This window comes from Aquarana catesbeiana, linkage group LG01, assembly GCF_042186555.1.
Source record: "Aquarana catesbeiana isolate 2022-GZ linkage group LG01, ASM4218655v1, whole genome shotgun sequence".
Lineage (NCBI taxonomy): Eukaryota > Metazoa > Chordata > Amphibia > Anura > Ranidae > Aquarana > Aquarana catesbeiana.
Genome location: NC_133324.1, coordinates 456,730,917 through 456,753,136, shown reverse-complemented (window position 1 = coordinate 456,753,136; position 22,220 = coordinate 456,730,917). Strand labels below are relative to the sequence as shown.

General features: G+C 42.3%; 1 protein-coding gene across 2 annotated transcripts in view; it reads right to left on the bottom strand.

Moving 5' to 3' along the window:
• Positions 1–22,220, bottom strand: part of LPAR1 (lysophosphatidic acid receptor 1) — a 258,641-nt gene that overhangs the window by 154,146 nt on the left and 82,275 nt on the right. For both annotated transcript variants that reach the window (XM_073591097.1, XM_073591086.1), the window contains one exon: positions 4,264–4,405. The gene's annotated coding sequence lies outside the window, so the exon portion shown is untranslated. The remainder of the gene's footprint in view (positions 1–4,263; positions 4,406–22,220) is intronic.

The window sequence follows — 22,220 nt, the reverse complement described above, 5'->3', positions numbered from 1 at the left end:
CCTCCCCTAGGGGACCTGCCAATCCTTCTCCTCCCCCTCTCTTTTCCCCCTTTACCTTGTTCTACTTTCCTCCTCTCCACTTCTGTCCTTTAGATGTCTTTTTCCCCTCTTTTTTTACTGCTCCCCCACACCTCTTCAGCCTCTATCCCTTCCTTGTTTTGCCCCTCTGCAGCCCTTCCTGTCTGGCTCTGGCCTCTAGGTAGGCCTTCCCCTGAGTACGCTACTACCGCTCACCCAGAGTACAGTTTCCCAGGACTCTTGTGCTTTTTGGCACTCCCCTTCGGTGGTGAGCCAAACTGCTGGGCACCTGTTGGGATGCCCGTACAGGTTTTTCCCTCTCCCTATCATCAAGCTATATGTGTTTGAATTGTTATCCTACTTTTATGTGCCTTTGTTGAGGATTGTCCTCCCATTCTAAATATTATTTGTTACTTGATCCTGCATGGTCATTTCCATGCTCCCTTCTTGATGTACCTATCTTGTTGAAAACTTGTACTAGCCACACTTATACCTGTATTCTTGCTCTGAACTTTCTTTAAATAAAATATTTGAACAAGGAAAGGTGAAAAAGATAAAAAATATATATTTTTAGTTACACTGTGTGCATGGGAGTATATATTAAACATATAGTGGGGGTTTCTGCAAAAGTGGAAATGCACTTCAAGGAACATCTGACTGTAAGCATCTATTGGCCAACGAATGATATGACCACGTTTTCTAACCTGCCTGATCACTATTTTCCTCCAACAGCAGCCATCTGGGTGGGAAAAGGACTTCAGAATCAGGTGACTCAGGCCTATTGGTATATTAAGCCAAAAATTTGGGAGATCTGGTCAGTTGGACTGCTCAAATGAATGTGTATTTTAATTTGGCAGACAGTGCAAAGATTGGGTGGTTATATGTATATGTTAAAGTAAACCTGTAGTCCTTTTTACACTTTTAAAAGCAAATGTCTTTCCTAAAAGCAGATGCCACGAGATGCCTTTAATACCTTTATTTACCAGCAAAGCTATTTCCGTGCCCCTCTCTGATTTTGTTTTACTTTATTATTGAAGCCTAAATTTCCCTGATTTCATAGTTAAAGAGGAAATAAACTTCCATGGATTGTTTGTACCTATAGGTAAGCCTATAATAAGGCTTACCTATAGGTACTGTAAATATCTCCTAAACATGCACCGTTTAGGAGATATTTACTGTATATGCCGCCGACATAATTGGTGCATGCACTGTAAAGGAACACCCACCCGTGCTATTTTTTCAGGGCCCTGTGCCGTGACCGGCGGATCCCACGCAAGTGATTCGGCCAGTCACACAGCCAGAGTCCGTGGACCCGGAAGGAAGATGGGCGAAGATGGATGGTCTCCAGCGGTGACAACAAGGGCTTCATTTGCACATAAGTTTCACATAATGTGCTAGTATGCGATGCATACTAGCACATTATGCCTTTATTTTGCAGATCAAAAAACAGAAAAAAAAAAAGGCAGCGTATACTTCCTCTTTAAGCTTGGAGGTGGACGACAGGAGTGCACAGCTTGTCCAGGTGGAGTCAATTGATACGCAGAATTTCAGAAGCTCCTATGAAATGTGTTTCTGTACATGAATTTTACAAGGCTCTTCAATCTGACTGGTGAGAAAAAAATTATTCTAATTCTTCTAATTATTATTCTTCTTATTATAATTATTATATACTGGCTATATTTGCCTAGGAATTTAGAAAGCAGTAGCTCATTTGTATTTCAGCAGGAACCAAGAGGTTAACTGTGTTACCTAGGGAGTGATTCTAACTGTGGGGGGATGGGACTGCCTGGGTGAGGAGAGCAATCTGTTGTTCATACTTAGTATGAACAACAGATTGCTCTCCTCACCCCTGACAGCACGGACATCTGTCTGTTTACATTGGCAGATCTCTGTTCTGTCTTTGTGTTGAGCGATCACGAATGCCCGGCGGTAAACGCGACCACCGGACACGCGCATTGCCTCCGTAGTCGCACCGCGAGCACTAGTGTTAAAAAGGCGAGCCGACGTATAGCTACGATGGTTCACCCAGGGGAGCCAACCTGCCGCAGTATAACTGCGGCGGCTGGTCAGGAAGGGGTTAAAATTGCGCAAACGTGTGAAATGGTGCCAAACTTCAGTACTTAAAAATCTCCATAGGCGTTGCTTTAAACATTTTTACAGGTTACATGTTTAGAGTTACAGTGGAGGTCTAGTGCTAGAATTTGTGCTCTCGCTCTAACGTTAATGGCGTATGTAACCTGTGCGTATCTGGCTCTGATACTAGCCAGTGCCTCGCCAGCCACTGACCTCACTGCACGTCCCTGCTTGGGCCCGACTAGCTGAGCCTGAGCATCAGGTGACGGATCAGGTCCTTACCCTGTGTAGGCTCTCATACAGACTAACACACAGCTTGCACAGGGATTAGGCATATTACTTTTGCAGATGAACTGGGCATCGGGGTAGTGGGAAGTAGGTAAATATCAGTGATTTTGGATGCCCTACTGTATTAGGTTAAACTGTCCCTTTCCCTGATTGGGCAAAGCAACAGATCTTTTTTTAAGTGAAGACGGGGTATATTCATACTTTGAACTTTTATATACTGTTTTGTGTGTGTAGTTTATATTAGTCAAAGGACTAATGAAGAAAACTATGTACCCGTTTCCTATTAGTCTTCTGTTAAAAAAAGGGCTAAAATGCAGTTTACATGCATATCAGTGCATTTTCATTCATTCATACGAGGAAACAATGTATACATCCCAAAATGCAGTAGAAAGAATCATTTAAAAAAGTACTCCATATGAACCTCAACTTTGATGGAAATTGAACTTGAGCTGTAGATTTCCTACATTGAGACAGTGCAGTTTACTACAGAAGCTTGCATGAGGTGCATCTCAATTTGATGGAGAGGAGACCTCTAGATTCCTTTCCCAATAATAATATTTACAGCTAGTCTAGAGCTGCCGTAAAAGCATTATTTAAGTGGGAAGGTGTTTGAACACCTAAGCACACACGTTGGCTGAAACATGTTTGGACTGTAATGCCAGCTGATTAGACTCAGAACAAGTGTGACTAAACTAGAAAGCAGCAGTTACTAGCTGATTGGCAAAAAAATTAATTGAAAATATGAAATACACACACACATGCAAATCTTAAAATATATCAGTTTAGAGAATCAAAATATATTGAAGTAAAGGCAAATTCTACCTACAATTATTTCCAAATTAAGTAGGTAGTAATGTGTCACAATTAAATTGGACCTTCACTCCTAGGAACTACTTTTCCTCCTTGCATTCCTTCCCCCTCTATAATGTCAAAAGACCGTTTTTTTTTTTTGTTTAGATTTTTTATATTTGTTTTTTCTATGGCCCTGCCCCTGTTGCCATCATGGCCTAGACAAAATTGACATGTCAGGCTCCTGGAATATTCCCATCATACATCCCAAGAAACTGCGGGAGACGGGACTCACAGTGGCCAGCATGCATCATCGGAGGGCCAGTTGAACACAGAACAGGCAGCTGGGTTTCCAGTGACATCAGAGAGGCAGATGACAGCACAGGACCCAAACTGTTGCACTTGGGTAACAGATCGTTACGGGTCAATGCAGGATTTGCTGGGCAGGTGAGTATGGGATTCAAGGGCAACCTGAATAACAGTAAAAGGGGGAACAAATAGTTCAGAGGGAGTGAAGTTCTTCTTTAATACGATTATGGTGATTTGTGGAATCCTTGAGAGAATGTTAGGTTTTGGCTAATAATAATTTGTTTCTTTTTACTTTAGTTAGAATAGGGAGGGGTTAAAGCTTCCCCATTCTCATTGGGAAATTTTACATCACTTCCCGTCCATGACCTACAATAGAAAGGGAGAGGAAATCCATACAAAGAGAAGGGAATCCCCACTTAGTGGTCACCGGAAAAGGTGCCCCATTGGAAGATGTACCTTTTACAGTATTCCTGATCTGGTGCCAACTGTAAAATCTTGGGTTTCCCATCACTTTCTGCCTTAGTGACTACGGTCACCAGGATAAACAAAATTAAAAACTTGCAGGAATTCTATTACTTTCTTAAAATTGAAGACAAAAGGTTTTGGCAATACGCACAAGAAAACAGTTTGCGTTTATGTACTAGCAGCTGTGGAGTTTCTGGGTGAGGTTTACCTTTTAGAAACGAACCCTACACTTTTAGGGAGCTCTAAAGTGTTTTGGATTAACATTAATGGGTACTTTACGTAGGACTGATCACTTGGGAGGTAAATATTAATAATGCTCACCTTCATGTCCCTGATCAGCTGGTTTAAATTCCCATTCTGTACACGACTTGTCTGCCTCCTCCTTCCTTCACTGGGCTTGGATCCAACAGTTCTATGCAGGATCTCCAACACTTGTTAAGAGGAAGAAGCTGTCAGACGGGTCCTGGAAATACACAAGTTTGAATTCAAGTTTGAGAATCCTGAAATACACATTCCAGAAATGTATAAAGTTGAGTTATGCAGAACAAAACAGGTATAGATATTCAACCAAATCTTTATAGATTATATATTTCTGCACCAGTAGTTAGGAGGTATATAGCCCAAAATCATGTGACCCCCAATACACCCTAATAAAATAAAGGTCATACTTGAAAATTCAGGTGCCCGTTTTGGTTGTGGAGACTTAATAACTGTGTTCCATAGTGTACATATGTTTTTTTTTACCCTGGAGGAACTCTTGGAAAAAGTCCCAGATCTGGAGGAACCCCTAAAATCATTTTCTGAACTACATCTGACGATACATAGGGAGTGATCAGATCATTATAATTGGAACTGTGCTATTTCAAATATTATGAGCCACACATTTTCATTTTCTTCTAAATAAAATTTAGAAGAAACACAAAATCCTATCACACAATGCTTTGTGTTACATGTAGTGACTGCATTTACAGTATAATACGGTATGTTACACAAACAAAGCACTGCATGCTGTAAATATCTGACTAAGGTCCTCTACACACACTGGGCATTAAGACCCAGTGTATGAGGCTCTGGCACCATTCATCCCTGTCCAGCCACAGCGGCTGTTGTCCTCTCGCAGAGTTTAACAGGCTGCTGGCGGTGGGGCTAGATGATACACCTGCGCCTTCCACCTAAATGCCAAAGTCCCATGCACAGTGTACATGGGACCTTAGACTGACAGTTCACATAACAGACTGACTATGTTAAAGGGGTTGTAAAGGTTCACGTTTTTTCACCTTAATGCATTCTATGCATTAAGGTGAAAAAACACCTGGCAGCCACTGGCCCCCCTAGCCCCCTGTTTTACTTACCTGAACCCCTTCATTCAGTCGGCGGGAACATGCTGTCTCTCTCTCCATGGGCTCCCGGCTCTTGATTGGATAGATTGATAGCAACGCAGCCATTGGCTCCCGCTGCTTTCAACCAAATCCAATGACATGGGGGGCGGGGCTGAGTCCTGCATTCCTGCATTCGCCTCTATGGACGCTGAATGCTGGACTCAGGAGCACACCCACAAGGTAACCCCCTGGGAGAGTGCTTCTCCCAGGGGGTTATCTGATGCGGAGAGGAGCTGCGAGAGCCACCGATGGACGCCAGAAGAGCAGGTTCGGGGCCACTCTGTGCAAAACGAGCTGCACTGTGGAGGTAAGTATGATATGTTTGTTATTTAAAAAAAAACATTACCCTTACAATCACTTTAAGTGTGGCTCATGTCTTTGGAAATAGTACAGTTCCAATTAGGGTGATTTCTCAAATGCCTGGGGCAAAGACAGCTGTCCCTTGAAGAAGAAGCTGAAGCAGCTCAGTGGATAAGTGGTTAGCACTTCCACCTAGAAGCACTAGGGTCCTGGGTTAGAATCCCAACCACGGCACTATCTGCCTGTGGTTTGCATGCTCTTCCTGTGCCTGTGGGTTAGCTCCAGGTACTCGGGTTTCCTCCCACACTCCAAAGACATGCTGGTAGGTTAATTGGCTCCTGTCAAAATTTGGTCCTAGTATGTGTATGTATGAATGTGAGTTAGGGACTTTAGATTGTAAGCTCCTTGAGGGCAGGGGCTGCTGTGAATGTACAATGTACTGTATATGTAACGGGCTGCCATTTGATGGCACTATATAATCTCCTAGTTATTACAAGGGCACCTTGTTGGATTTTTATTTTACATTACAGACAATATAGCATATGTTTTCATACCTTTGCTGCCCTGATTCTAGTTTCATAGAGGAAGGAGCAAAACTCCCTTCTAGTTATCCCTGGAAGTGTAATGCCCTGTACACACGACCGGTTTTGCCGTCGGAATAAACTCTGAAGGTTTCTCTGATGGAACTCCGACGGAATTCCGCTCAAGCGGTCTTGCCTACACACGGTCACACCAAAGTCCGACCGTCCAGAACGAGGTGACGTACAACACATATGATGGGACTAGAAAAAGGAAGTGCAATAGCCAGTTGCCAATAGCTTCCGTCTCGTACTTGCTTCAGAGCATGTGTCGTTTTTGGTCCGTCGGAACAGCATACAGACGAGCGGTTTTCCCAATAGGAATTGGTTCCATCGGAAATATTCAGAACATGTTCCATTTCTAGGTCCGTCAGAATTTAAAAAAAAAAAAGTCCGCTGAGGCATACACACGATCGGAATAGACAATGAAAAGCTTCCATCGGACTTTTTCTGTCGGACATTCCGCTCGTGTGTACGCGGCATAAGAAGCAAGTGAGCTCTGAGCTCACAAGCATCTACTCTTAACTATATTTTTAAAGCCTTGGACTTGGCCCCTTAGGAAGAATACATTATTCATCAAAGTGGTTTTACAAACCAACATTAATGCTGAACTTCTGCTTACTTTTTTAACTTTATGGGCAGAAAGTATTTTTGGCGGTAATGTAGAAACAGGAGAGCAGCTCCCTGAGGTCGGCTCCTAGGACAATGTCTGCTTTCTCATTATACAATCCACATTCCACTCTCTACTACTTCCAGCAGTGTAGTTAACACAAGCTGGCGTGAGGGATGCTGAGACCAGGCCATCTGCTAATCACTACTATCTTAGATGGACAGCTATAATATATATTTAATCATATGGTGGATTTTGTTCTCAAACACAAAGCCAGTGTTCTGATTCTTGATTGCAACCTGTGGAAACATTCTCAAATGTTTCCTGCACTTTCATAAAGACATAAATACTATCAGAGCCACTACATATGGAATGAAAACAGGAAAGGCTAATTGTTTCAAGACCAGGGCTATTAGTTGTTGAATAAAAAAGTATTACTTTCCGTTCTTTGTCCTGATTACACAATGAACATGGATGGGAGGATAGGCAGAGGAAGCATTCATTGAAATGTGTATTACAATGATTTGGAGAGAATGAATTACACAATGTAAGCTTCTTAAGACTACATGGAGCTGATTTTAACAAACTGGATGAATGAAGTTTGTTCCATTGAAGGAAGTGTGTGTTTTCAGTAGCAACACTACCATAGTTATAAGACAGTAGCTGTATGTTAGGAAGTGATTTAACCACTGAAGAATTGCCTTACCCACCCCACCAAAAAAATGTACACAAGACCCTGGTGGCCATGCCTGCAGCTCTGTGATCAATTTCCATCTGTCATAATGTCTGCATACAGTTTGTATATTCTCTGTATACTTATATAGGATTGTTGGGGGTTCTCCAGTTTCCTGTAATAATTCAAAGTTGTAGTAGGCTAACCAGGTCCTAAACAAGGATTCTTATCCTTTTTATGAATACAGACCCCAAAGTATTGCCCAATATGTCCCCATACCCCATTCGTTAGATTGTCAAAGCATCATCATCACTAGTCCCATTAGGTAATGTCAGTAGCTTGGTTTTACTTTACAGCTGAAAGAGAACCATATGAATTTTATCACATATATATGTTTTTTTATAAAAACCACAAATCACAAATACACAAGCCAGCTATAACTAGTGAGGTTCCTTGTATGTAAACTAACACATTAAGACCCCTTTCACACTGGGGCGGTTTGCAGGCGGTATTGCGCTAAAAATACCGCCTGCAAACCGCCCCTAAACAGCCTCCGCTGTTTGTTCAGTGTGAAAGCCCGAGGGCTTTCACACTGAAGCGGTGCGCAGGCAGGACGGTGAAAAAAGTCCTGCAAACCGCTTTTTTGGAGCGGTGAAGGAGCGGTGTATTCACCGCTCCTTCACCGCTCCTGCCCATTGAAATCAATGGGACAGCGCGGCTATACCGCGGCAATACCGCGGCTATAGCCGCGCTGTACGAGGGATTTTAACCCTTTTTCGGCCGCCAGCTGGGGTTAAAACCGCCCCGCTACCGCTGCAAGAACGACGGTACAGCAGCGCTAAAAATAGCGCTGTTGTACCGCCGACGCCCCCACCGTCCCAGTGTGAAAGGGGCCTAAGCGTATTTCTCCATTTTGGTTCCCAGCTGAATAATGCAGATAATCCAGTTAAATTATTTTTAAATTATTACAACCTCCAATTAAAGTATAACCTCTTTTTTTTGTTTTAGATAGGGGAGAGTATGGAAAGGTTAAACCCTCTGTTACGGTTATTTCTGTCTTTGTCCCTATTTGAGGAGATTCAACACTCACCAAGTGCTGGTGAAAAAAGTGTCGAGAATCCCCAAATTTTTGAGTTTTCCCCAGAACAAGAGGTGAGGACAAATCATTCAATGGGGACCTGTTCTGGGAATATTCGTGTAAGGGCTCTTTCACACGGGGCGGATCAGTGATTATCCGCCCCTTAAACACCCGCTTGCTCAGCGGGGATCGCTCCGCCGATCCCCGCTGAGCAGGAAGATGACAGGTCCATCGCTGCACACTGTGCAGCAACGGACCTGTCAGAGCACCGCTCTCCCCTATGGGGGATCGGGTGATGACGAACCGTAGTGTCCGTCGTCACCCGATCCGAAAAATGGATGGAAAAGTAGGGTTTTCCTCCGTTACACTTTTCGGATCGGAGCGGGTCGGATGTCAGCGGACATGTCACCGCTGACATCTGACGCTCCATAAGGACACATGTATGTCCGTTTTTCATCCGAAAACGGAAGGATGAAAAACGGACATACGGATCCCTCGTGTGAAAGAAGCAGGGGAATCCCCCTCACTTCGAAAGATAGCCTCTAACATCATGTTGCATCCTTAGAACAAGAAGTGGATGGAAGTTTCCCCAATGGTGCAAAGACAGCAAAAAATACACTGACTAGGGTGTTAACCCTTCCAAAATTATAAAGGAAAGATTGGGCTATGCATACACTTTAAGGCAAGTATCCATGTTTGAGTGTTGCAGGGACTTTATAAGCTGCTTCAGGGGCAGGAACTGATGTTAATGGACTGTGTACTCTGTAAAGCACTGAGCAATAAATTAACATTATTATGACAGGTATTTACATAGCTCTGTCAATTTACGCAGCGCTTTACATATATATTGTACATTCACATCAGTCCCTGCCCTCAAGGAGCTTACAATCTAAGGTCCCTATCTCACATTCATACATACGCGGGCCAATTTAGACAAGATCCAATTAACCTATCAGCATGTCTTTGAGGTGTGGGAGGAAACCCACACAGGCAGAACATGCAAATTCCAGGCAGGTAGTGTCATGGTTGGGATTTGAATGGGTGACCCTAGTGTTGCTAGACAGAAGTGCTAACCACTTAGCCACATTATATCAATATGGTAAATAAGTAGAAATAAAATAAATATGTTACAAACATAAATGGGTGTCAGTACCGAGAACACCTCCGGGGTTAACACTAGGTTACTAGACATTAAATTCAACAGGCTGGAACAGTCTGCCAACCCCCAAAAACTGGAAGAGGTTTAAAGAGGAGATGTTGCCTGTTTTGACTAATCAGATGCATGCTTTAGTTTTCGCTTTAGTTCTAGAATGACAGCAGATGAAATTGGGTTGCCAAGATTAACATTTCCATTTTCCTTCCAGTTATTATGACTCAGATTCCAATAGTGTAACAGTAACAGGGTCTCGTTAAAAAAAATTCATGCAGTCTTACATAGCCATTAAAAGAAACCTGAACTGAGTGAAATACAAGGGCTGCCATGGGGGCAAATTTCTAAAGAATACAAGTTTCCTGGCTGTCTCTGTCTTCAAGTCCCTGGTCTGGAAGTCATAAGTAGTAGGAGATAATGCAGCTATCATTGCTGACCTCCCTTTCTAAAAATACTAACTGTCTGGCTGCCATGGTGAACTTCATGCTGCCCATGTGCAGTGCACTTCAGTTTGCCCCCAAAGCCTCCTGGGATGCATGGCATAAGTATCCCAGAAGGCTTCAGACAGCAGTTAACGTTATTTTTGTTTAGGCAAGAAAGGTGGAAGTGTGGGATGCACTTCCCAAATAAAATGTACCTGCCCCCTTCCTCCCCCAATTCACATTTTGATGTGAATGTACATAATATATATGTAAAGCACTGCGTAAATTGTTGGCACTATATTACCAAAAGTATTGGGACGTCTGCCTTTATATGCACATTAACTTTAATAGCATCCCAGTCTTCTTAGTCCATAGGGTTCAATATTGAGTTGGCCCACCCTTTGCAGCTATAACAGCTTCAAATTGTCTGGGAAGGCTGTCCACAAGGTTTAGGAGTGTGTCTATGGGAATGTTTGACCATTCTTCCAGAAGCGCATTTGTAAGGTCAGGCACTGATGTGGACAAGAAAGCCTGGCTTGCAGTCTTTTCTCTAAATCATCCCAAATGTGTTCTATCGGGTTGAGGACAGGACTCTGTGCAGGCCAGTCAAGTTCCTCCACTCCAAACTTGCTCGTCCATGTCTTTATGGACCTTGCTTTGCTCTGGTCCAAATCATTTGGTGGAGGGGGGATTATGGTGTGAAGTTGCTTTTTCAGGGGTTGGGCTTGGCATCTTAGTTCCAGTAAAGGGAACTCTTAAGGCGTCAGCATACCTAGACATTTTGGACAATTTCATGCTCCCAACTTTGCAAGAACAGTTTGGGGATGGCCCCTTCCTGTTTCAACATGACTGCACACCAGTGCACAAAGCACTAATATGTTAGACTCAATCTTACTGATGAATCCTTAAAATAGACATTCCACATACAACAACGATTTTGGCAGTCAAAATTAAATAGCACTTTTTATTGATCTTCTAGGTTAACGTCACATAAAGATGCTTTGGTTTATCACAGATTTTTATAAAGATGTTCTGGTAAATCACAGACTGTCAGATTTGCAATTTGCTGTCACGGTTAAAAAATGTTGCTGATGTAAGAAATGTTTGTGAAACGTCTACAGAAAAACCTGCTCCTCATCGTACTGTTTTAATAAACAGTGAAGAATTGCAAATGACACATGGCTGGATAGCTGACATAAAACATATGAATAGCAAGTAAACAGGCATGATGATACACTCTGACCCTCATTGCACTTAGTGAAGAATATTTAATAAGACAAAGAGCAATGGGATCAATGAGTAAAACACTACATCACTTAACAGCCAGAAAAAAAGAGTCCTTCCTGCTTTTTTTTTGTGTATTTTATTAAATACTATAAATTGCTTTAAGAGCCCCTGTCATCAGGCTAAAAAATTGCAGGTAAAACACAGAAAAATCAAGTCACTTGTTGCTAGAGAATGAGACTAGTACAGAAGAATAATTTCCCTAGCACTGCCCCCTCCCTTAATGTACACCATAGCCCTCTCCTCTTCTGGAGGTATCTGATTCCTGCCTGCTGGGGCTGCTGACATCACGTCCTAGATGGGGACCCCAGCAGCAGTCTCCGGATGTCCACAGAAGGGAGGATTTTACATTATTATTATTGTAGCGCTGGTAGATTTTCAATCTACCGCTGATAGGTAAATTTAGTGGGTTATCTGTTCATACATAGTCAGATTTGCAGCTTGGCTGAGTTGCATGTAGTTTCACACTGTGCCTGTGGGTGTTGTTGTCACCATGGGTCGGTTTTGGAAAGGCAACACGCTGAAGTGTATGAGTGCTCCTCTGTCCCGGAGATAACTTGGTGGAGGAGGTCCCCCGAGTTGCATTCTGGGAGAGGGTATTTATGGGTCAGACGCCATGTTTTAGGGTTTTTTTTGTTCCACCTGCTGGCCCTCCTGGCCGACAGGTATGTGCTAGGAGTACTACCTCATGGTCCTCCGTCCGGGAGGCCCACGTAGCTGCAGTGTGTGGGTGGGCCCAGAAGCCTGTCTGGGGCCTACCACAGCGACAGAGGAATGGTCCTGGGCTGTCTGTCCTAGAGGGAAGAAGCTGGACAACCGAGGAGATCCCAGGGGAGGACCCGTCATGGAAGGATCATGCAGAGTGCTGGTCTGGAGAGGGGCCTGGTGACTCAGTTGGAGGGCACATCCTAAAGTAACCCTACCGCATAGTACTGCCGGGTTGGCTTAAAGGTTCTAGTGCTGTGTTTGCTGTTCATCATAAACCATTACATCCTGTGGCAGAGGATCGTACGGGTTTTGTTCCACTCAAGTCTGTGGCAGAGACTTTTGTTCGTGCTACGTACTGGCTGCTAGGTTAGTGAGAGAAACCTATCCAGGCTGGCAAAGATTCAACTCTAAAGAGATAGTACATTCATTAACAAGTTCTAAATTCCTAATGCTACACCAAGAAAAGGTATTTGAACTTCCCTGCAACTATCCTTCTACCTCTTTCCTGCTACTTCCATCAATTTACGTTTATTAAAGCATTGGAAAAGATTCTCAAGTGTCCGGTGCCTACATCGTATGGTGATAAACTCAACGGGACCCTAGACCCGGTTCTGGTGAAATAGAGGTAGCGAAGGTAATGGTAACAGCCCGCAATAAACCAGCAGCTCCACCGTGAGTTAGTGCTACATTAATATTATACAGGATTTATATAGTGCCAACAGTTTACGCAGCGCTTTACAATAAAAAAGGGAGACAATACAGTTATAATGCAATAAAATACAAGAGGATTAAGAGGGCCCTGCTCAGAAGATCTTATAATCTAATAGGGTGGGGATGTTAGTTACATGTAGAAAATAAGTTAAATGCACTGCAATTGGTACTCTGGAGAAAGCTGGAACGTGCTCAAAGATAAGTATTCCAGAAATGATTTTATTATATTACAGTAGGAAGTAGAAAAATGGTTTTGGTCTGAGTTAAAGCTAAAACTCTAGGCAGATATAATAAAAGACATAGATAAATGCAACTCTGTAAGAATGAACACATTATCAAATGTATTCTTTAAAAACAAACAGTGTAAGTACCTGCATTTGACCTGGAATCAGTCTTTTATATCCCCTGTATAGCAGTGTGAGAGGAAAAAGTACAAGGAGCCAACCAGTTCATGTGCTGGCAAGAAGCACACAGACAGGAGGAGAAAGCAGATTGACAGAGAGATGAGCTCATCATCACTGCTTCTCTGGATTCACAGGCTGGGGTGGATCTAGTACATCCTGGGCTCAAAGAGAAGGGGTTGAATGAGGCTGGCTATCACACTGAGTACATCTAGTGGCAGAAAAAAGTACAGTGGGGAAAACTCTAAATTTAAGCTGAATTTAGAGGCAAATGCTAGTTTTGTTATTTTATCTTTTAATAAACTATATTCATTTTTCTTATTTTTATTTTTTTGCTGGAGTTCTGCTTTCATTTTGTTGGCAAGAGATGTGTGTTTGACTCACTAGTGTCTGTTTTTACATCATTAACACTTGCCAGTCACTAGGCCCATCTGTTGTTACTCTTATGCCGCGTACACACGGCCGGACTTCCCGACAGAAAAAGTCAGATGGGAGCTTTTGGTCGGACATTCCGACCGTGTGTATGCTCCATCGCACTTTTTCTGTCTGCATTTCCGACGGACTCAGCTATAGAACATGTTCTAAATCTCTCCGTCGGAAATGCCGACGGAGTTTAGCCTGTTGGCAAGTCCGTTCGTGTGTACGCGGCATTACTGCTAGCGGTGATGCTTTGCAAGTGATGTAAAGGTGTGAGAAGGGGAAACTGCAAGAAGGTGATATAGACTATAGAGAGAAGGGAGTCACACAGAGGTTTAATCGGCATTCTCTTATGTTATCTAATTGATATGAGGGAAGGTATTCTGTCATAACCCATCATTAATGCAGGCTCTCACTGCTGAATTATTCCTTTGGAAATACTACAGTGCCTTGAAAAAGTATTCATACCCTTGACATTTTCCACATTTTGTCATGTTACAATGTAAATGTATTTTATTGGGATTTTATGTGCTAGACCAACACAAAGTGGCACATAATTGTGAAGTGGAAGGAAAACTATAAATGGTTTTTCAAACATTTTACAAATAAATATCTGAAAAGTGTGGCGTGCATTTGTATTCAGCCCCCTTTACTCTGATACCCCTAACTAAAATCTAGAGGAACCAATTGCCTTCAGAAGTCACCTAATTAGTAAATAGAGTCCACCTGTGTGTAATTTAATCTCAGTATAAATACAGCTGTTCTGTGAAGCCCTCAGAACCTTAGTGAACAAACAGCATCATGAAGGCCAAGGAACACAGCAGACAGGTCAGGGATAAAGTTGTGGAGAAGTTTAAAGAATGGTTAGGTTATACAAAAAATATCCCAAGCTTTGAACATCTCACGGAGCACTGTTCAATCCATTATGCAAATGAAAAGAGTATGGCAAGGCCATCCATCTAAACTGACAGGCCGGGCAAGGAGAGCATTATTCAGAGAAGCAGCCAAGAGGCCCATGGTAACATTGGAGGAGCTGTAGAGATCCACAGTTAAGGTGGGAGAATCTGTCCACAGGACATGTGCACTCCATAAATCTGGCCTTTATGGAAGAGTGGCTAGAAGAAAGCCATTGTTGAAAGAAAGCTATAAGAAGTTCTGTTTGCAGTTTGCGAGAAGCCGTGTGGGGGACACAGCAAACGTGGAAGAAGGTTCTCTGGTCAGATGAGACCAAAATTGGCCTAAAAGCAAAACGCTATCCTCCAAAGATAAGGGTACTATCTCCACCATGTATCAATATTTAAATGAACTTAACCTTCCCATTAAATCATCAGCAATGCTCAGCTGGGAAGCGGAAACAGGCCAAGAGAAAACCCCAGAGGATTGGCTGGACATGATTTAAAATATGCACAGATGCACAAAATCTATGGCAGTGAAGGAGACGGTGGTAAAACTCCATACTGGATGGTACTACACTCTATCCAGACTGCACAGATTTTGCCCCTTGGTCCCTGGGAACTGCTTTAGAGGTTGCCCAGACAGGGGGACACACCTCCACATTTTTTGGAGCTGTAGAGTACTTCAGCCTCTTTGGCTGCCAAGGTGGCATAAATCACTGAGACTCAACTCACCCTGACCTACCAGATGTGCCTTTTCTTTGCGGAACTTCCAGGTACTACCGCCCCGGATCAGAAACTGGCCTATACTCTATTTAGTGCAGTACAATGGGCAATAGCGCTCCATTGGTGCTCTCTGGTAGTCCCCTGGGACCAAGTCTTATGACGCATGGAAGCAGTTAGACTAATGGAGAGAGTTTACCCCACGCTTATGGACACTATGCAGATATTTGAAAGAAAATGCGCCTCTTGATCACCTTATGGTTTTTAACCACTTGCCGACCGCCGCATGTACATATACGTCGACACAATGGCACGGACAGGCAAATGGGCGTACAGATACATCCCTTTAAATTTGCCCGCCGCAAGCTCCGTGAGTGTGATCGCGGGTCCCGCGGACTCGATGGATACCCGCGATCATCTCACGGAGAGGAAGAACGGGGAAATGCTGATGTAAACAAGCATTTCCCCATTCTGCCTAGTGACACTGACACTGATCACCGCTCCCTGTAATCGGGAGCGGTGATCAGTGTCGTGTCACACGTAGCCCCTCCCCCCCACAGTTAGAATCACTCCTTAGGACACACTTAACCCCTACAGCGCCACCTAGTGTTAACCCCTTCACTGCCAGTCTCATTTACACAGTAATCAATGCATTTTTAATTGCACTGATCGCTGTATAAATGTGAATGGTCCCAAAATAGAAAAAAGTAAAAAATAATGCGTTTTTTTCAAAATTGTCGCTATTTTTTTGTTTAGAGCGGATAAAAATAAAGACCGCAGAGGTGATCAAATACCACCAAAAGAAAGCTCTATTTGTGGGGAAAAAAGGACGTCAATTTTGTTTGGGAGCCACGTTGCACGACCACGCAATTATCAGTTAAAGTGACGCAGTGCCGAATCGCAAAAAGTGCTCTGGTCTTTTGCCAGCCAAATGGTCCGGGGCTTAAGTGGTTAATGTTCTTGACTGTTCATTTCTACTTACACAGAAAATTTGAATGCCTTAGTGTCTTCATTCCCTACCCTTTTGTTTTTTGTTTTTTTGTTTTTTTTCTCTTTCTCTCTTTTTATGTACTAGTTTTGATCTGGGTTGTCTAACATGACAGCCATATTGTATAGATAGCTTTGCTATAATTGTATTTGACCAAATTCTGGAAAATTGAGGACAAAATGTCTTATGCATCTAATTTACCAGTTTGATCTGTTGAAATATATGTGGTTAATTGATATGATGAATATATCTATATGTTGTATCTTGTTACATGTATTCTTTATACCAAAAATAAAAATCATTTGTTAACAAAAAATAAAAGCAAAACACTATGTGTGGCAGAAAACTAACACTGTACATCACCCTGAACATTCCATCCCCACCGTAAAACATGGTGGTGGCAGCATCATGTTGTGGGGATGCTTTTCTTCAGCAGGGACAGGAAAGCTGGTCAGAGTTCATGGGAAGATGGATGGAGCCAAATACAAGGCAATCCTAGAAGAAAACACGTTAGGCCCCTTTCATAGAATTGTGCTTTTAGCTGCAGACAGATGAAGTTATCTACCGCAGCTAAACGCACACAATGCTTTCCTATGGCCTCATTCACACACTGCATTTAGCAACGGTTTCGTTACATGCGGTTTTGTGCAGATAGAAAAAATAAAGTTGACTGCGTCCAGGAACGATTTAGCGCAGCTATCTGCACATAACTGCAGGTAATCGCAGTGTACTATTTCTCCTGCGGATAGCAGTGGCAACAAAGAAAGAAAAACAACAAGAAGCACATCAGAAATGGCAAGAAGAATGTTCCAACGTAGCTAAATGCAGCTAAGGGCAGCCCCATGTAAACGCACGTAAACGCAGCTAATTGCAATGTAGAACTGCAAGTGAACACTGTGCCAGGATTCTCTGAATTTCAAAATAACAAAACATGCTTTTAACAGCGGCAGAACAGCCGCCCGTGTGAAATAGACCTTAGAGTCTGCAAAAGACTTGAGACTGGGGCGGAGGTTCACCTACCAGCAGGACAACAACCCTAAACATACAGCCAGAGCTACAATGGAATGGTTTAGATCAAAGCATATTTATGTGTTAGAAGGACCCAGTCAAAGTCCAGACCTAAATCCAATTGAGAATCTGTGGTAAGACTTGAAAATTGCTGTTCACAGACGCTCTCCAACCAAACTGAAAGAGCTTGAGCTTGATTTTTCAAAGAAGAATGGGCAAAAATGTCACTCTCTAGAGATACCCAAAAATACTTGCATGCTGTAATTGCAGTGAAAGGTGGTTCTACAAACTATTGACTCAGGGGGGGCTGAATACAAATGTACGTCACACTTTTCATATATTTACAGTATTTGTAAAAAAAATGAAAAACATTTATCATTTTCCTTTTACTTCACAATTATGTGCCACTTTGTGTTGGTCTATCACATAAAATCCCAATAAAATACATTTATCTTTTTGGTTGTAACATGACAAAATGTGTATGGGTATGAATACTTTTTCAAGGCACTGTAGCTGCCTGGTGGTTATGCTGCCCTTTGACTTCAGTATGTTGACTGACCTAAAACAAGCATGCAGATAAGGAATGTAATCTTTTTTATTTATACATGTCCCATGTATAGCAGGAACATGGATCTCTGTCTTCCCACAGTACAAGCACCCCCCACAGTTAGCAAGCACTCCCTAGGGACACATTTAACCCTTTGATCGCCCCTGATGTTAACCCCTTCCCTGCCAGAGTCATTAGTACAGTTACAGTGCATATTTTTTAGCACTGATCACTGTATTGGTGTTACTCGTCCCCAAAAAGCGTCACTTAGTGTCTGATTTGTCCACCGCAATATCGCAGTCCCGCTATAAGTTGCTGATTGCCGCCATTACTATAAAAAATAAATAAATAAAAATTCCATAAAAATATCCCAAAGTTTGTAGGCGCTATAACTTGTGTGCAAACCAATCAATATACGCATATTGGGATTTTTCTTGACCAAAAATGCGTTGCAGAATACACATTGGCTTAAACTGATGAAGAAATTCGATTTTTTACATTTTTTTTTTTTATTGGATATGTTTTATAGCAAAAAGTGAAAAATATTTGTTTGTGTTTTTTCAAAATTGTCTATATTTTTCAAAATTGTTTATAACGCAACAAATTAAAACCACAGAGGTGATCAAATGCCACCAAGGGAAAAAAAGGACATTCATTTTACTTGAGTACAGTGTCCCACGACCGCACAGTTGTCAGTTAAATTATCGCAAAAAATGGCCTGGTCATGATGGGGGGCAAACCTTCCAGGGCTGAAGTGGCTAAAGGGTTCAATGCTTCTCCGTGGTCTCATAAATGCTCTCATCACTTAACATCATGCCAACACTTGGAGTCGAAGAAATTCAGAAGGTAATACACTGTGTCTAACCTGTCATAATCCATTCAAGAGTATTACCAAATATAACATGCTCTTTGCTGAACAACTACTATTTTTATTGGTCTAGTGAGAGGTTTGCTGTGGTATAGCTTGAGGTGTGTGGTTAATACAGCCTCATGCATTTTGAATCTGGAGAGAGATCTAAGGAATTTTATGAAAACACCAATGTGGAGAGAAATCTGTCAGAATATAAGCATAGCTTATGTCAGAACTAACCTAAAACAATGTTGAATTGTAACCACATTCCCATCCAGGACATGCATTTTGCCCAGGAATGTGTAATAGTGAGATGCTTTAAACGATAGGAACATATTATGTGATTGCCAATAGCTGCAGTCATGTTCTCATATCTCTTCTCTGACATGAGAAGATGTTATCAAAATGACTCTAAAAGAATGTCTAAACCCCACAAGAGATCAGATATACATCGTGATGAATCTGTCTAGTGTAGTTCCCTGCTTAGCCCTCTGATATAACCATGTAGAACTGATATTCCTGAAATCTAGCATATAAACATAATATATACTCTAAATTACTTAAAACACTTATATTACAAACTGTTGCATATTGCGAAAACTGACAGTTTAGGTGTATATCCTATTGACTAGTGCTTTGTCATTTACAATGTACTGCAAAATCACAGGTGATGAGAATATTCAACATTTTACTTTTTAAAGATTAAAAGTTTAAATGTAAGGTCACCAAGTTAAAGTGTACCTTTGCCCAGACTATGGGCTTTAAATGATTTAAATATTCATAGCAAGTAATAAACAAGTTTTAATACAAGCCATCAATGACCTCGCTAGCTGCATGTAATTTAAAGTAAGTCATTCTCAAAGATTAAAACAAAAACTCTAAAGTCTGTTTCTGTGAGTTTCTAACAGCGTAGATCAGTGGTCTCCAAACTGCCACCCTGGGGCCGGGTGCGGCCCTTTGCTTGCCTTTATCTGGCCACTGAGGCATTATTCCTGCCACTGACATCAACAATGAGGTATAATTCCTTCCACTGATAACAAAAATGAGGCACTATTCCTGCCACTGACATTAACAATTTCTCCTCTTAATACCAAAGATCGGCATTGTTTACTCGCACTGGGCAAAAGTCTCAAGTTTGAAGGACAGTAAACTGGCCTTTTCTTTAGAAAGTTTGGAGACCCCTGATGCAGAATCTTCTGATAGAGGGCTGGCAGGTTGACAAGATTCTGGAGCTATAAAAAATAATAGGAACAAAAAAGATTTCCGTGCCTCTCTTGTGAAGTCAGCCACAAAGGCCAAGAAAAACAAAGGCAAGGATTGTGTTAATTTTTGTGCCATTGACTTTTTAAGATTGTATCATGAGCTGTCCAGAGTGGCCTTAAAGTGTTACTTTCACCCTCTTCCACTACTTACCTCCATTCCACCCCTCCTTCCACCCTCTTTAGGTATTGAGCTGTGTTTTTTTTTTAGTTAAAAATGTCAAGCCCCACCTCCCCATGCACATGCACACTGCCCGTTATGCCTTCAGGGACATACACGTCACATATCCCAGGAGGCATAGCCATCCATTCAGAAAAGGAGGAGGAGGCGGGCCTATGGGCACATCATCGGGAGGCCTGCCCGCTGAACCAGGAATGTCGTCAGGCCTCTTGATGAGGTCAGAGAGAACATGGCAGTGTGGGCCAAGCCATGGTCCGGCATGAGAGGACATCACTGGATCCGCTGGATGGGTGCAAATTCTCTTCAAAGTGTTCTCTGGTCTATTGACGTGTTTGATGTCATCATGCCAGCTCAGAATAGCTCTCTATGGCCCTCAAAAAAAAAAGTTTGTGGATGCATGTGAGTCTGGCAAGATGTTTAAAAAGATTACCAAATTGTTTGAAATTGAGGGGCCATACCAGCTTCTGAGGCCCAGGGTGTACTTACTTTTTGCACAGTACATTGTTACATGTATTGGTATTTTTGTTGAATAAATAATCGAAAAAGCAATCCTGCAGTCCTTGTGTTTTTATTTAAAGTTTTACTAAACCCACAACAGAAAAAATCAGTTTGTATATGCAGTAAAGCATGCTTCTTATACTCACTGTGGGGTGTTAATCTTCTGCATTGTGTGGAAAAGCTGTTCTCAGATCCTCCCCTTCTTCTACAGTCACATAGTTACATAGTTAGTATGTTAGTTACTACATAACAACAAAATCCATCAGATTTTTTCCGACGGATGTTGGCTCAAACTTGTCTTGCATACACACGGTCACACAAAGATGGTCGGAAATTCCGAACGTCAAGAACCCGGTGACGTACAACACGTACGACAAGCCGAGAAAAATGAAGTTCAATAGCCAGTGCGGCTCTTCTGCTTGATTCCGAGCATGCATGGCACTTTGTGGGTCGGAATTGTCTACACACGATCGGAATTTACGCGAACGGATTTTGTTGTTGGAAAATTTTAGATCCAGCTCTCAAACTTTGTGTATCAGAAATTCCGATGGAAAAAGTCTGATGGAGCCCACACACGGTTGGAATTTCCGACAACAAGCTCCGATCGCACAATTTCCTTCGGAAGGTCCAGTCGTGTGTACAGGGCATTATAAGACAGTCAGAGGAGAATGAAAACTCCTCCTACAAGCTTTAACCAATGCTCGCCTGGACACTGATAGAAGTCACAGGACTGCTATATACTGCTGATGAGAAAAGGTATTTAGCAGTTTATATTTACTAAAATAATTGTATTTCCATGTTCTGTGTACTGTGGGAGATCAGATATTGGGAATGCAGGGTCAAAAAATAATTACCAGTTTCCATGGGGTGTACTTATATTTTCACATGACTGTAAGTTAGGATGTTAGGATTACAGTTACAGGGAGGTTTGACGTTAGGGTTACAGGGGTGTCACCCTTAACCACTTGCTTACCAGGCACTTAAACCCCCCTCCTATCCAGACCAATTTTCAGCTTTCAGCACTGATGCACTTTGAATGACAATTGTGCGGTCATGCTATACTGTACCCAAATTAAATTTTTATCATTTTTTTCCCCCACAAATAGAGCTTTCTTTTTTCTTTTTTGTTAAAAAAATTTAAAAAGACAGAATTTAAATTTTTTTTTTTTTTAATATTTTGTTATAAAATTTTGCAAACAGGTAATTTTTCTCCTTCATTGATGTATGCTGATGAGGCGGCACTGATGGGCACCGATAGGTGGCAGTGATGGGCACTGATGGGTGACGGTGATGGGCACTCATGGGTGGCAATAATGGGCACTGATCAGTTACATTGATAGGCAGCACTGTTAGGTGGCACTGATTGGCACCACTGGTGGGCATTGATAGGTGGCACTTGTGGGCATTGATAGGTGGCACTCATGGGCATTGATATGTGGCACTGGTGGGCACTGTGGGCACTGGCAGGTGGCAATGGCAGGTGGTACTGGCAGGGGGTACTAGTGGGCACAGATGAGGCATAATTGCCTCTTCCTCTTCAGGACCGATGTCCCTTGCAGATAAGCCAGTGATCGGCTTATCGATTACCAAGCTTTTGTTTACGTCATGTGATCAGCTATC